A 16,027-nucleotide genomic window follows, 5' to 3' on the forward strand; every position below is an offset into this window, starting at 1 on the left:
TGTAACATCATCGGTTAAATTAAGCATTTATTTTAATCAAAAATAAATAAATAACCTTTACCTGTAGTTATTTTACTTGAAACACTAAAACATTCTTTTTATCATAAAGGAGAGTCTGTCAGGGCAGAGAGCATGCACTTCACAAACAAAGAGTAACAAGGAAACTTGGTGCCAATGTTAAATTAAGGGAATATGAAAGGCATCCTGATTGGCCATTTAACAGTCACATTCATACGCTGCAGCACCTTCAGCTCATTACAAACTGAGATGCTGCCTTCATATGCCGTGTGCTGGCTTGCTCCACTTCTGCTAGTGTGCTTAAAATATCCAAACTGATTTGGAAACACCTCTTTTTTTCCCCTGTGTTTGCCCTAGTGACTGGTTTTGTGTCCTCAAAATAGAGCCCTGAGTGTTGCTCAGCCAGCACACAAGTTATCTGAGCAAGGCATAGTGTGAATAGAAGAGTAAGAACGGAAAAAAAATGCTTCTTATCTAGGGTGACTTTCATAGCTTACATTTAAATGGCATCCATGGGTACCATACAGCTGGGTGTTTATTGAAGCAATTCCAGTTAAGTGCTTTGCTTTGTTCCCCACCTGGGATTCAAAATTGTAGCTTTAAGACTGCAAGCCCTGCTCTTTAACCACTACACCATGCTGCCTCCCAGCGCACACAGTACTGCCATTGTCTAATTAACCATACCCTTGAAATGGGATACTTTATTTGTGGCAGCTTTGCACCGAGGCCACTTGCATTAGAACATTTCCTTTAGGTGCTATTTTATAGCCCCTGTGAGGAGCCGTCCCGCTCATTTTGCTGAACACCGCTCCTCTGGAGTCTGGATGAACATCTTGAAAAGAGCATCTGTTGCACTTTCTTAATGGCGTTGTTGTTTGGTGGAGCAGTGTGCCCATTTGACTTTATTTATTGTAAACGGCGTCTGCCTACCTCTCCCTGGTTGTGGGTTTCATCACAGTATGGGACTCGCAGAGGGGATGTCATACTGACCTACTTCCATGACTTCCATCTTGTAGCTTGGAAAATGAGCAGCTTCATTAGAGCATCCCATTTGTATTTTCTTTCCGAATGACTCATCCTCCCCTGTGAAAAAAGGGTTGAGTGCTCATTCTGCCGATGCCAGTTATGAGACTCAAGGTTTAGGGAGGACTTTGAGGACAACCTCCCGCAAATGTAGATGAGGTGAGCCGAGGATTATGGGAACAGAAGGGCTTGATGTATTGGCCTGACGCAGTGTGCTTCCTGACCTCATGCCACCTGCCCTTTACTCTCTGTGACTGCATGCTGATGTCGTGACCTTCGCGCATTAACCCCACTGTGCACGCTTCTGTCATTTGAAGTATATAGATTATGCTTAGGCTCCCACTGGAATAAGGAGACTATATAAAGAGCAATTAGTGAGCGATGCATTATGTTCTGCATAATTACACCTGGAAAACTGTAGAACCATTGAAAAATGAAGACGGAACATTCCTGTGCCGTTTGTATAAATTACTTAATTATTTATATGTATTTTGTTTGCGCATTATTTATATGTATTTTGTTGTATTTGAACCTTACTTTGTGAGAATCAATGCAGAATTGGTCAGGTAAATTAGGTCAAAGAAAGCTTGCCCAGTAGGAGGAAATGGTTGAATTATTTTGTCTTCTACCATGAGTAAAAACGCATTGGGTAGAACTGCCTCTCAAACCATAGGAAGTGCATCCACTTGCAGAGAAGAAGCCCCACCCCCCGCCCCGACACTGTACCCCATCACCACCCCACTCACACCGCCATTCATACCCCCACATGCAACTCCCCCATCCACCTGTGCTTCCTCTTTTCCTCTCTTCTCTCTCCCTCACACTCACACAATGCACAAATGCCATTACATTGAATATGCTAATTGAAAACAGAACAAAAAGAAACTTCAATTACATGAAGGAGAATAAAAGCTGCGGCCCATCTCAGAAATTTCACAGGGCTTTCTTAGCATGTCCAAAACTGAGGGTGGGCCCCGAGTTACTGTAAAATGCACAGTAATGGAAGGTTTGCGTCGATGCACAGAGGCATTCTATTATGTCTGTGTCAGAATCTGCCACACATTATATAACTCAGTGGTATCTGCTTTGAGGATGGTCATAACCTGGACAACAGTGTAGATTCCATTTTACATGGTATAGCCCACTTATCCAGTGGCATATTTACTTAAAGAATTTAGGTTAAGTGTCTTCCTCAATATTACCTCAACATCCTGAGAACTTCTTACCCAATGTCAAGTTTTCATGTAGCAGCTGTGCACGGTTAATACATGCTGCACGAAAATAACTGCAGCACATGGCATCCCAAGTGATTGTGTAGTAATGTGCATTATTATGGTGCTACATTAGCACATTTTGGTTGTAAACTGTAAATAGAAAAACAATTAAATACATTTTGGCCATGATAGTGTACTTTCAAAGTAGATTTGTGGCAGAAATCCCAAGAAGACACAGCCAAACCTGCAAGGAAGTATGAAGTTTTTGGCAGCAACTAGAGACGATTCAGTGTTTCTCATGAACTTCACAATAGTCTTGCTATGTGTAAATAAAGTGGAAAACTGACTGTGGCAGCCCTATACAGAAAGAGCGAACAAACATTAAGTGGATATTTTCACACTCATTTTAGGGTGATAATAGAGTGCAAACAAACAGAAAACTTTAACAAAAAGTAAAGGTTAAGGACACTGTACACACTGTTCTTTTTAGAAGAGTATCCACCAAGGAGTGAAATAATGGGGGGAGGGGGATTGCCCTGCCACTGCTTGACAAATTTTCATCCCAGGCAAGGATGCTCATTCTCATGAATATGTGTTCTAATAAATCCCAAACAACATAACATTCACATTTTTAAGCTATTTATACCAAGAAACATACAATCATTTACATTAGAGGGAGGAAGGGGGTAATTAATAAATAAATACAGAAAAAAAGACAAATACCAAAGACTTTTGCATGCACTAGGATAGCCAATATTGTTTGTTGGAACTTGGCCTCGTTTTGATGTCAATACATTTAATCGCAGGCCTAGATCTTGTAAGTTTCAATACGTTTCGATACGATTGTTCTTGCACCATTTATTGTTATTCACAGTCCACAATCCAAACCCCCCCCCCCCCCACCCGCCCATGATAGCTTCTGCAACATACCCCCCATCCCAACCCCATGATTGTTTCTTTCCTTACCCGTCCCAACCTCCACACAGGTAAATCAAGTAAAAACATAAGGGTGTTCCCCAGGCTGCATTTCAATTTGTATTTGCACATACATTCTTGTATTCCCTGTAAAAATGGATGTGTGGTGGATCATCTGGGCCACTGTGAGTTTACATGTTAGTGGTCATTATGTAATTTATCACCACAACCCCAAACTTCCAAACTTCAAAGTACCTAGCATACAAATGCAACACATTCATAATAAAAACAGCGACTGTTTGAAATGTGTAGCATAATTATGCTATTAAATCTCTCTTACCAGGTCATAAGCCCAGCTTATACTGCATCTAAATGTGATAAGTGCCTGATGGAGTTCTGTATAAGTTCAAGAGCTCAATTTGTTTTAAAACAAGTCAATTCTTGGCGCGCACGCACCTTTGGTGTTATTGACGATGAGCTTTTCCTCCTGTGCATCCATTATGTCTTTATCACAACCATTTTCATCATCAGCTAGAGCTGACACTTTGGCTTCCCACTAACATGGCTTATGAGCCATCCAGTCAGCACTCTTCAACAAAAACTCTCATCTCGGTATCTGCCACGTACCGTAATGTACTCCTCAATACTTTTAATTGTGTACACAGACCAAGTGGGGAGAAAGAGAGAGCGTGCATGCACAACTGTGTGAACGTGCATGAGAATGTGTGTATCTATCTTGGTTTCCTGTGCATAGGAGAGCTTGCCCCTACATTTTTGCAAGGGAGAAATGTAGTTTTAGAGTAAGAATATGGTTTATCAATGAGCATTTATTTCTGCATGAATTTATCTTGTATGTGCAGTACTTATACAGCTATGTCTTTTCAACAAATATAGATTCTTACAAAATTATTCACTTACAAATGTGTTCAAAGCATTAATTAAGATCAACAAAAAAACACCTCAATATTTAATTGGCCACAGTGTCCTGGGAGATCCAATCAATGGAGTACTCCACTATCTCATCACATAATAGCTACCACTCTGGTTGATTGAGGACCTGTTGTCTAGGAGCAGTTTACCTGCACAAGCTGTGCAGGGATTGAAGTTGCCTGTTGTCAGTGACTGTGCAGCTTAGCCTGTGGACTGTAGTCCAAATAAATAATAGCTAGCTGTACATGTATCAGAGGAAGTGCATGCTTGCCTTCCTGAATTTCTAGAAGATGCTACAGCAACAGGACATGCTTAAATATGATTGGCCATTACAAACTGGGGAATCACCTTTGGTAGGTTATTTATGTTTTGCATTATGCTTGTCATAAATATTTAGAATAGGATTCCCTTCCTGGACACTCTTCCAACACAAAAAACATATTTTTTACAATATGAAATAAATCATAAATGAGCAAGCAATAATCTGCATATGCTGAGAAATGCATAGTGACTCACTAAGCTAATGTACACAAAACCAATGTAGCAATGCATGTCAGTAATTATGCTTCAAATGTTCTTATCAATAGAGCACTTTAGACATTTCACTTAGGGAAGAGATGATACCTTGGGTATTTGTAAGTGTATGTATGTAGGTATGTATATCTTCGTAACTGTGGAAATGTTAAGAAATTAACAACATCTGAAAATATGTCAGTTCGTCCCCTGGGACATTGGGTTTAAATGTAGTGCAACGATTTGCAATATAGATTTTTTTAAATTGGTGCCACTGGGTATTGATTTGGCATTAAATACATTTGAATGCGAGTGTTGATGCATTATTACAAACATTAATCTTATTTTGTGTGTGTGTGTGTGTGTGTGTGTGTTTCTAAACCAATCTCTACTCATGTTTGTGATAGAACAGGAAGCTGTTTGTGTGTTCCATTTGGGTCCATATGGGTGTAATATCAATATAACTTATGAAGTATTTATGAACTATTGAACAAACATTTTGGATCATTATTACGAATGAACATATTCAGTAATCACCCAAAGACTAGAGTGAAAACCCATCTTAAAAAGAGAAATCCCACACAGAGATGGGTGTGAGAGAAAACATGACAAAGGCATCCCGTCCTTCACAATTTTTCCATCATTAAAGATGGAACAATAGAATGGCATTCAGATTACAAAACATATAAATTCAAAATGCTTTTTTTTTTTTTTTTTTGTCTGTCTGAATCAATTGAGCAAACTGGCACATTATTGGACAGCCTCGGAGCCCCAATTATTGGGACAATATTATGGCTTGGGTGGGTGGGGGGGGGGGGACTCCTATGGAATTCCAATATCTCCGTGAGGCTATTCACATTGCTGACAGTCCTTCAGGGTCCCAGCAAGGGCAAGCAGCTCAACAACTCAATTTTTAACAATTAGCCCCTGTCATGTCATACTGAACACAGAGATATAGGGCTCTTGCAGCATAATCTTCCCAAGGCTCAGAGATTAGTTCTGTAACATTTTTGGTGCTTGGTCATTCTTTATTAGAATGAGAGACACCAGGAGAGTGAGGGACAGACTGGATATACAGAGACACATGAATAACTATAGTTATAGGGAGCTTTTAGAATCAGTGTACATGTTGGTACTCTTGCAGATTTTGAGATTGATGGCTGTTTTTTGTACCACTGTGCGTTAAATGTTTGGGTGTGATTAGGACCACAATTGAGGGTGAGCTGAAAACAATGGCCCTATTCAGCTTTCCAGGTGTCACACATCATTAATTAAAACATTTCCACTGTTTTTTCTTCTTTTCTCTGCAACCATAAAGACATGCAAATGTATACATGTGTTTAATGATTCTGCGGCATCATTACACTAATGTATTCCTCTTTAGTCAACTTGGTCAGGCTAAAGAGACTGGCCTCCTCTTGATGGTCCCTAGTTTCCCCACATGCCTGTGCTGACATGCACAGACCGATCAAACTGCGGAACGACCTTGGGCGATGACCGACCTTGTCGCCTCAGAGTAGCCTGATGTTATTAGATTCCTCAGGATTTAAAACAGGTTGAAAAACAGTGCACTCCATTGCATCTCCATTTTTATCCCGTTTCTGTTCCTGCCATAGGCACAAACAAATGGCATTTTGTGAAGTCACACAGAAAGAACTGACAATGGGGAAGGGAGTGAATTCTTTGTATGGATTCACCGGGCAGGAGCTTTGACAGGCACGGATTCACCTCCATGGCAGAAGGGTGGCTGGCTTTTCCTTTCCAAACAGAGGAAAATAGAACTTGTGAGGCAGTCTCTACTAGCTAAAACAGAGCACCCAATTATGGCTCACCAGAGACAAGTAAAAGCCATTTTGCATCACTATAACTGTCAGAAAAGCTGTTTTCTCCCTATTTAATGGTCACTACCATACATTTGTTGTGCCAAAATTGTAAGTATTATTACGATGAGAAAAAAAAATTATACTAAACAGACACACATCTGGTTAAATTTTTGGTTTATTTCAAAATCTATCAAATCAAACAGTTTTGATTTGTTTTTACAGAATTTACTGATTTGCAATAGAAAGGACATTTAAATAAGAACTAACTTCCTGTGATTTCCTGTACAAAAGCCAAATTTTAAAGACTGAAAAGATACTGCTGAACACTTCTCCTTCTCTGTGCCAGCCTTGAGCTTCTACCATTGCGCAGCTTGGTCTGCCATTTTGGCCCTGATTCTTCTCATATCAATGCACATTCATCTCCTAGTCTGCCATGCATAACGCTTGCTTAGAATTCACGTATTTGCCTCTGGCATTTGTTGGCAGCCTTTGCTTTGATACATAGAATTGAGAGGCGTACAGGAATGCTGTGATTCCAAAGGTCATGTCTTCAGTCGCATTTGCAAATCTGTTGTCACGCTGCGTTTCAGTATCTTATTTGAGTCAGTGATCAGAGATTTGATTTGTGAGTTATTCACACACAGTATTTACACTGGTGCTTTTCAAAAGGGGTTGACAATATTACACCGTGCTTTGATACATTGTGCAGATAGGCCACACTCCTGCGGTGCTCTTGAAAATGCATAGTGATTTTGAATTGCAGGCTGTTGTGAAAAGGGGAAGAAGGCAATGGCATGATTTAAATGCATGAGCGAGGTTCAGTCACCTGGATGGAAACATTTTGGGATCGCTAACAAAATAAGTCAGCCGTTCTGCTAGTTCTGTGCAAGGACCTGTGTGATAACCATCGACCGGCTTGCCTAAGGAAGTCCACTGTATATCTTTTATGTCACAAGCTGGTGGGCTCTGTACAGAGGCCGATCCAGGAAGACATCTGACCGTTAAACCGTGGTAGGCCCAAATTGATCATTGAAGGGCACACAGATGCAGAAAAATACTATGAGGTATCTGCAACGTGGACCCTTTTTTTTTTTTTGCTTACAGGTGCTTGCAACCTTTGCAGGCCTTTTGGCCACAGGTTGACCTTTTCATTGAGAAATTACTAGAAGCAAAAGTGCAATCTCCACCAGATTCAGTGTTCCAGTCACTGTGGCCATGTCTATGAAGAACGCGCTCCATGCAATGTCAGTTAAAACAACCGAGACTACAAACAAGACTACAGTACATGTGATCCCACTGCTATTTAGTTGCATCACAGGCAACCTTTACCCCGGGTAACTTTTTAAGGTTACACTTGGCCTGTTGTCCCATTATCTGGCCAGATGGCTTACTGAAGGATTTAAGTTATTTTCATCGTTCAAGGGTAACGGCCCCCATGTGGCAATCAAACCTGCGGTCTTCCAGGTAGCAAGCCCCCCGTTCCTTAGCCACCTCGCCGGCGCGCTGCCGGGAACGCGCCAAATTAAATGAGTGACGGGCTCGCTGATCCATATCATGTTGCCTGTCATCTAATAAAGGCAAGATGCCCTTGGAAGGCTGGCTTTAATACCGGGCGAGGCTTTATCCGTGAGCTCAGCAGAGTGTGGAGGAGAGCCTCGTCAGGACACGGGTCATGTAAGAGCGCGGTGACAATTTCTCCTGACAACGTCCCGTCTCTTTCTGCTGCGTCAGCACGCACTTAAACCACCGTTGTCGTATTTAATTGTATTACCTGCAGAGAGCTGCAGTTCTTTTATTAATTTATAGGAGGGAGGAGGGGGGGGGGGTAAAAAAAAAGTGCTGGGATGAGCTTTTGAGGGTGAGGGTGTGTGTTTGTGCTCTCAGGAATCCATATAAGCTTAAACTTAAATTAACGCAAAGCTGCAGCAGCTAGTGCCCCAGTGCTCTGCTGTGAGAGGACCAGTTGTCTGCTCTCCTTGCTCATTAGAGGATTTCTGAAAGGAAATTATCTGTGGCTTAGGGACAGAGATTGGATTGCAGCTCTAGGCTGGTTATAGGATTTCCTTTTATATTCATCGTGAAGTCAAGATTATAAAGTCCTGAAAAGGGCAATTGTAATTAATGTAACACACACACACACACACACACACATACCAACACATTTCTATTTTGTTGATTATGTAGTACAATGTTTGGGCATCAATTTTCTCTTGTACTGTTTTTGCTCAAAATATCAGTGCTTGCTGAACAGTTTTTTTTTAATTTTTTAAAATTATTTTTATATTTATGGATGAACCTCAATGTGAAAGATTCTGAAGCACGTGCATGGTCCCAGAATTACACATTGTTTCGAGGAAGGTTGAATAGAGATCTTCAGGTCAGTGGGAGTAGCACAGGTAATGTTCATCAGTTCACCCAAGCCCCTCCACACCCCCCTCTCTCTCCCTCCCTCTCTCTCTTTCTCTTTCCCTCTCGCCCCCCTTTTCCCTCTCCTCCTCTCTCCCTCTCTCTCTCTCCCTCTCTGTTTCTCACTTGTTCTTTCTCTCCCTCCCCCCCTCTCTGTTTCTCTCTCCCTCTTTCTCTCCCTCCCTCCCATCTCTTTCTCTCTCTGTCCTCCCCCCACCCCCCCCAAGGCATGAGCTTTCAGGTGTGCGATGTGCTTGGGCGGCCAGTGTGGAACAAACCCGCGATGGCATTTCGTCCGACGGCGACTCCTGCGGGGGAAGGAACTGTCAGGCAGATCTCTCTGAGACAAACAGGGGAAGGGAGCCAAACAAACAGATCCCTGGCAAAAGCTCCCACCGCCAGGCAGACAAGCCGAGCGCAGAGAGCGGTCTCAGGGGGGATGGCAGGAGGCAGAGATGAAACAGAAAAGGGAGATCTAACCCCTTCCTGGGGGAACGGGCTTCTTTTAGTGTCGCAGATTAAAAGGGAACAGCAGAGTGAAATATTAAAAAGGAATCACCTCCACTGTTTATTTGCTGCAGTTCCCAGCGGGAATGAGGCTTCAATATCCATCAAGATTGAGAAAAATAGGGGAAGCTTTGCTCACCCATGCTTCCTCCTTTGTTGCGCCTCGTACAAATGGCAGACGCGCTTTTGTAAAGGAATGCCGTTACACTCCGAAGCCCTTCATGACTCCGTGTGTTGGACTCCCAGTGCAATACAAGAGATACAGTAAACTAACAGAGAGTGCATGAAAAGCTTTCATTTTCATGTCGCTGGTTTATTTTCCCTGTGTACTGTAGCTCAGGCATAGGCCTGGGTCCAACAACAGCGGCGTAACTATCAGCGATGTCAGGCAGGTGCAGATCCTTAATCAGATCAGAGAGCATGCAAACAGGGGGAAGAGCTCCTGCGATGTCTGTGGGGATAATGGAATAAATGGAAGAGCTTTTCCCCCAATTCCAATTGAAGGGGAGAGGAAAGAAAGAAGACAACAGCTCATATGGTTCAAGCAGCTGTCTCATTGCCTAAATTAGATTTTTGAATGGGGAAACTTGGGGAGCTGAAGACAGAAAGTGGTGTTCCCCAGGCCTGTAGACCACAGTCTTTACCATTATCACAATGCCCCAGGGCACCAGGTTGAAGGTCGATTTATAAAATTTTATCCTTTCTATCTGTGACGCGCCACTTCTGTGCTGAATCTCCATTGTGGTTAAAAAGTTCACGCCCGGTGGACTGCCACTATCACTGACGTACATCATGTGCTGCTCTTCCAGGTACTGTACAGTAACTAATTCCCCAGTCCACATTGTGTAGGAAAACAGACAGCTGTAGAGGTTATAAAACAGCCATGTAGAAAATCACTGATCTTTAGAGCCACTGCATAAATCCTGCAGCTCAAACCGTGCTCCATGCAACTATCAAATGCTCTGATGGGTTAGTGAGATGGCTTTTTTCCCCCTCTCTACTCTGAGTGCTTTGAGAGCAATATATACCACTGTGATTCGCTCTTAAGAGGATGGGTCAGTGCATTGAGAACTGGCCTATGAACTGAGCTTGTGGCAGTATCTGGGTTACAGGTATGATTTTTATCTCTAGGGGAATCATATTATGTAATCCTAATGCATGAAATGCATTAATTCATCTCAGCAGGAGAGCAGTTTGATGATAGAGTGATACAGTACAATCGGGTCACAGATCCTTTCTCATCTGATAAATCTTAGCATACACAATGGACCTGCACAACATTCCTACACAACTTGATGACACAATTGGCTTACACGACTGTATTACAACATAACAGGGTAGGACAATAGTAATAATAATACAACAACAATAACAACAACAACAACAATACTACTACTACTAATAATAATAACAATAATAATAATAATAATAATTATTATTATTATTATTATTATTGCTGTTGTTGTTATGTATGCATTGTATATCAGGAATGGGCTGTGAGCAACCCATGGTGCAGCAGTGCAGTGGGTCAGGTGAAACAGTCCTAGTCTATTAAAGGGCAGTGTGTGCTGCTTGCCCTGCCTTTTCATACACTCAGGAGCAAAGGTCTCTTCTACTGATTGGGGAACTCTCCGTGTGCCAAAATCAATTCTCATAAGCAATCTGTTAATCCCCCCTACCCTACCTCCCCTGCCCCACCTTCCAGCTCCCCCAGACCCATGCCTGGATTTCTTTCCCCGTGCCTCCTGCACATGCTGTGCTGCTGGTGTATTAATTTTGCCACGACAAAGGTACCAAATGGTTGTCTATTCAGTGGGGTGTGTGGGGTTGCTTGACGTGAATAATAGCAGCACGCAATTCAATATGAGGGCACAGAAATTTGCACCTTTTAAGGGAGGTCGATTTCATTAAGAGAAGGCCAATCCCATGGATCAGCGCACCTTGCATGCTAAGAGGCAGCGGTGCGAGTCTCGCGCGGTTTTTGGACGGGGCGGAGGGCTGAGATTTCGTGGAGTCTGTGTGTCTAACCTGTGACGGTGTGGAGCGGGGGTCCTGCAGCGGCGGGGGAGCTAATTGAAATGAGAGGCGAAGTGCGAGTCTCAGCCAGTCTCGTAGGGCCATTCGTCAGGGTGACATCACTGCACTCACACCCCATCCATCTGGGCCGGGCGGCGAGAGCGCGGTCCCCTCCCCGTGATTAATAACCACGCTTCCCCCGCCACCCCCATCACCCCACCACCTCCGCCTCCACCCGCACACCAACATTCCCGGCCGCACAGGGAGACGCATCCTCCTTCCGAGTCTTCTTCGAGACAGTGAGAGTGTGTGTGTGTGTGTGCACGCATGTGTATGCATGTTTGTGTGCAGGAATGAAAAATGTCATGTGATGCACCGATGGACAGTTGATGGGCATGGATGAGCTGAGTGATGACGGTTGAGTTGTTGGGTTGGCAGCAAAGTAGAATTCCTGGGTTCAAATCCAGGAGCAAAACTGACCCAGTTATTTGCAGACCTGATACATTATTTAATATCTAATGCACTTGTGCCATTTCTTCTCCAAGCTTTAAAGACAGTAAATTTGCCTTGATGCCCCCTTCTGAGGGATGTTCAGTCAGCGAGAGAAAGAGCAAGCGAGAGAGAGGGCGAGAGAGACAGATGTTCATAGCCACAAAATGATGGGTAACGCTTCAAATCTATAGCTGTGCGCTAACCTCCATATCTATCTACACGCAGGTGGAACAGCGATAGTGATCAGGAAATGTATCGGTGCAGAACGTTTGGTGGAGAGTAATATCCTCACACGTCTGCTTTAGTTCGGTCATTCTGATAACCTCTTGAGCTGGGATACCTCAAAATCAGCTCCTCTTCCCGAGCTGCTAGACATCAATTGCGAACTCTAGTTCTGCCAGAAATGCATTTGTAACTAACGAGCAAAAATCGATTCTTAACTGTAAATTAAGGCCCCGCGCGCCCCCATCTCCAGATCGCCGGTTCTTTTTTGCTCTGATAAGGCTGATTCTGCGCTGAGCGACGCCTCTGCTTTCTCTGTCCATTTGCCTTGCTGAAGTGCGTGACAGCTCGGTCTCTCCTTTCATCTGTGTGATGTGAACCACCACTTAGAGTAAAAGCATTTCGCTGTCTCCGAACGCAGAGTGGCCCGACATTCGGGACGGAGTTGCCGCGGTAGCTGGCTCGTGATTGATTGAGCGGTGCTCACATGTCAGGGGCATTAGACGCAAACTGCTCATTTGTAATTTCATCCCGGTCCTAACAAGTACGAGAGCTCTTGACAAGCTCTGGCTGGCCGAGAGAACGCGTCATGCAATAACATTAAGAGGCTCCCACTTTCGCAGGCCGAACGCCCAACAGCTGCTCCAGCTCCGGTGATTTATTTATTTGTTTTATATTCAGATTTCCTTCTGTTCTTCTAAACCAGGCCTGTTTGTTGGGAGGGATCTGGATTTCAGGGGCATGACACAGGAAGAGATTTATTGTGGAATTTCCACCATGAAGGTCATTCTACGCAATGGTCAGTGCGCCCATTGCGCAATTTTTCATGCAAACGGTTCCAAGGTTGTAAAACTGTGTGACATTGCAGCTTGTAGCATAGATTTTAGTTAATTTTTTATTGATTTTATTTTATTTATTTGTTGAGGGGGGGCACAGCTTGGCAGAATTCGTACAGGGCATCCGCCTTTTAAAAAAGCATAACTACAGTCTTTTTTTTCGTGAACATGGGGACAATCAAGCTAATATCTAAGGAATGATTCACCTTTAACCTTTGCTGCAGGTGGTCATTATGTCAAACCAGTTTAAGAATGAACTGTGGTTCAAGACACACATTTAGTATTTTGACTGAGATATTATTTTTAAGGTTCATCAAGACTAAATAAATAAATAAAGTTAAACGAGAGTCCAAAGGCAAAATCTGTCCTGTTTCAGCAGGGTATATGGCTGCTTCTCTTTGAATAATAATAGACAAACGTAATGTGTGTGAAATTGCCTTGCAAGATCAAGTATAAAACAATCAACAGATCTCTTTTTGCCTCTCACCCACCAAATAGCACGTAAATTGAATGCAAATGAAAGATTAGCTCTGTCCCTGAGCTACAAATAACGTAAATAAATTCAATAATGTGTAATCTCAGGAACCTTCTGAAAATCTGTGTTCACTCCTCAATACATACAGGGTAATTCTCCATCTGTACAAATCCATTAAGATATACTGGTATTAATTCTACTTGTATGTCTGTAATTCTTATGACAGTAATGCTTATGAAATGACCTGCCCACTGAAATTGATATTTAACACATCACTGTTAATTTGTCACTTTTTCTCATTCAGTCGAACAGCATTGTGCTGCATCTGTACTTTTGCCATTTTAGAAAGTCCTTTAAGCCAGTCACACACTTAAAATGGCCGAGCAGCGATTCATTTATTTTCTGAAATTAATAAACTAGCCGCACAATATTTAACAAAAGTTCGATCTCTTCATTGTCCGTGGAGAATATTTGCAACGATTGGATGTATAACATGCCTCTGAACTCCAAGATGTTTCCTCAGGCATCTCTAACAAATCTGGATCATTCGCCATTGCAACACAACTTCATGATAATTCATTTCCACACTTCATAGGTTTAGTCCCCCTTTTCCTCAGGGGGGAAAAAAACAGGAAGAAGCTGGAAGTGAACGGAATTCAGTGTGTGTGTGCGTTTGTGTGTCTGTGTGTGTGTGTGTGTGTGGTGACTGTAGAAAAGCTTGCTTGTTCTGGTCTCTTCAGAGTTCTGAGCAGTGTTATTGACCAGTGTGCAGTAAACAGATGAACCATACAGCGATACCATTGGTCGATGCTCTCATTCTGCAGCTCACGCCCCACCCCCTCCCTTTTTATAAACCATGTGTTTCGGAATTCAGGAATCCTGACCTAAAACTGACTAAACCTTGTGGGAATGGCGCTACCCCAGAGGGTTGGGAGTTGTGTGGGTGTTGGGTTGGGGGGGGAAGGGGAAGCTGAGCGAGTCTCCCCATCACATCGTGAGACCATACACTGGAGCTTTATGCTGCTGCGTAGGAGGTGGCCTCACCCCTCCCTCCCCCCCCCACCCACAGCCCAGAGTGTCCCATTCAGCCCCCGGTCTGGCCAGGGGAAGTCGGGGTCCTTTTGTCACAAGGCTCCTTTTTTTGTGAAAGTGTCAAGGCAGTGATTGTGTGGTCCTTTTCAAATCCGATCACCCCCCACCCCTCCCCCACTAAGGACAGCGGGCCTCTGGAAAAGACTGGTTCGGACACACTGGCGGCCTTGTTAGCTGATACCCGCGAGGAGAGAGAGAGAGAAAAGGAGAGGGAGAGGGAGCAAGAGAGAGACGCGAGCAAGGGACACTGGCAGGAGGCCAATGCGGCTCCTCCATTGCGTCATCAGATTTCATCCCATCTCTGTCCTCCTCCTCCTCTTCTTCCTTTCCCTCCTCTCCATTAATCCGTGCCAGACTTTCCCCTGGGGCACAGTGACAAACATTAACCCCCCCCACCCCCCTCAACTCTCAGCCACCCCCCCCCCCCCTTCCCCCGCCCCATTGCTTTACACACATTCCATTATCTGCCAGCCTGAATGTAAGGAGATGTGCAGAGAAATAGACAGATCATTACAGCAACCCCCCCCCCCCCCAACTTCTATAACACTCGTGAGTTATGACCCCTTGTTAAAGAAACAGACTTTTAAATCATAATCAATATCAAAATATCAATGCCAAGAATCATGGCAAAATGAAATTGCTGCTGAGCTACTGTGCCACTGCAATATATTTAGCCCTCTGGAGACACAGAGGGGGGAAAATGTCCCACTTGGTAAAGTACAGAAAGTCTTTACTCATCGACAGGAAAATTCTCGTTTCACTTCTACGATGAATTATTGCAATTTGTGGCAGTAATCATGTGTTGTGAGGCCGTTGCTGAGGGTTCTGTAAATATGCCGTATTGATTTTTTTTCCACACTTTGTGTTTGAGATCACACAGAGAGACTGTGCTGTACAATACAATACTGTGGCAATACAGTCAGTGTCAGGGAGGCAATTTTATATTTCAGGCATGTTAAACGTAAGCATTTTCCTGTATGTAAAAGTGAAACGTTTGGGGCACTGTTGTAATACAAATAAAGGTATGCTAATAATGGTTTGGAGATCAAGTGAGTGAAGGATAATGAATTGCATAGGTGCTTGAACATATTTTTCTACCTCATTACTATCAAATTAAAAAGAACGCATAACAAATGTAAGCTGTTATTAATTTTGGAAAGCAAGGTTTCTGTTCCTGAAATATATTTTATATGTTTTCCATTGAGTTGTTTTTGCTTTTTTTTTATCTCTGTAACCGAGAGACTGTGTACCAAGATGGTCATCAGTTATTTGAGGTTTACGTCTTCCTAGATTATCACATGGGGCCTCTGGTTGTGTCTGAAAGGTGGACCTTGATGGCACTACTGACACTGGGGACAGCTTACTCAGAATCATGCCCGTCTACCCTAAAAAAGCACTCGAGATTCATTCTGCAGTGGCTTCAAGCAAGGAGGTGGTGTTTTTCTGTGGCTTTCCACAAATTTGGCCATAACCTTTTTTTTTTTTTTTCAAATTTATCGAGAGGGATACTCTGAAGCTCAGGTTATCTCTTGAGGTCAAGGGTAA

At 43.2% G+C, this 16,027-nt stretch overlaps 1 protein-coding gene across 3 annotated transcripts in view; it reads left to right on the forward strand.

Annotated features, from left to right (window-relative positions):
- nlgn3a (neuroligin 3a) overlaps window positions 1–16,027 on the forward strand; it is a 206,793-nt gene that overhangs the window by 127,681 nt on the left and 63,085 nt on the right. The gene's annotated exons all lie outside the window — the stretch shown is intronic.

Source organism: Anguilla rostrata, chromosome 3 (assembly GCF_018555375.3).
Source record: "Anguilla rostrata isolate EN2019 chromosome 3, ASM1855537v3, whole genome shotgun sequence".
NCBI classification, from domain to species: Eukaryota; Metazoa; Chordata; class Actinopteri; order Anguilliformes; family Anguillidae; genus Anguilla; species Anguilla rostrata.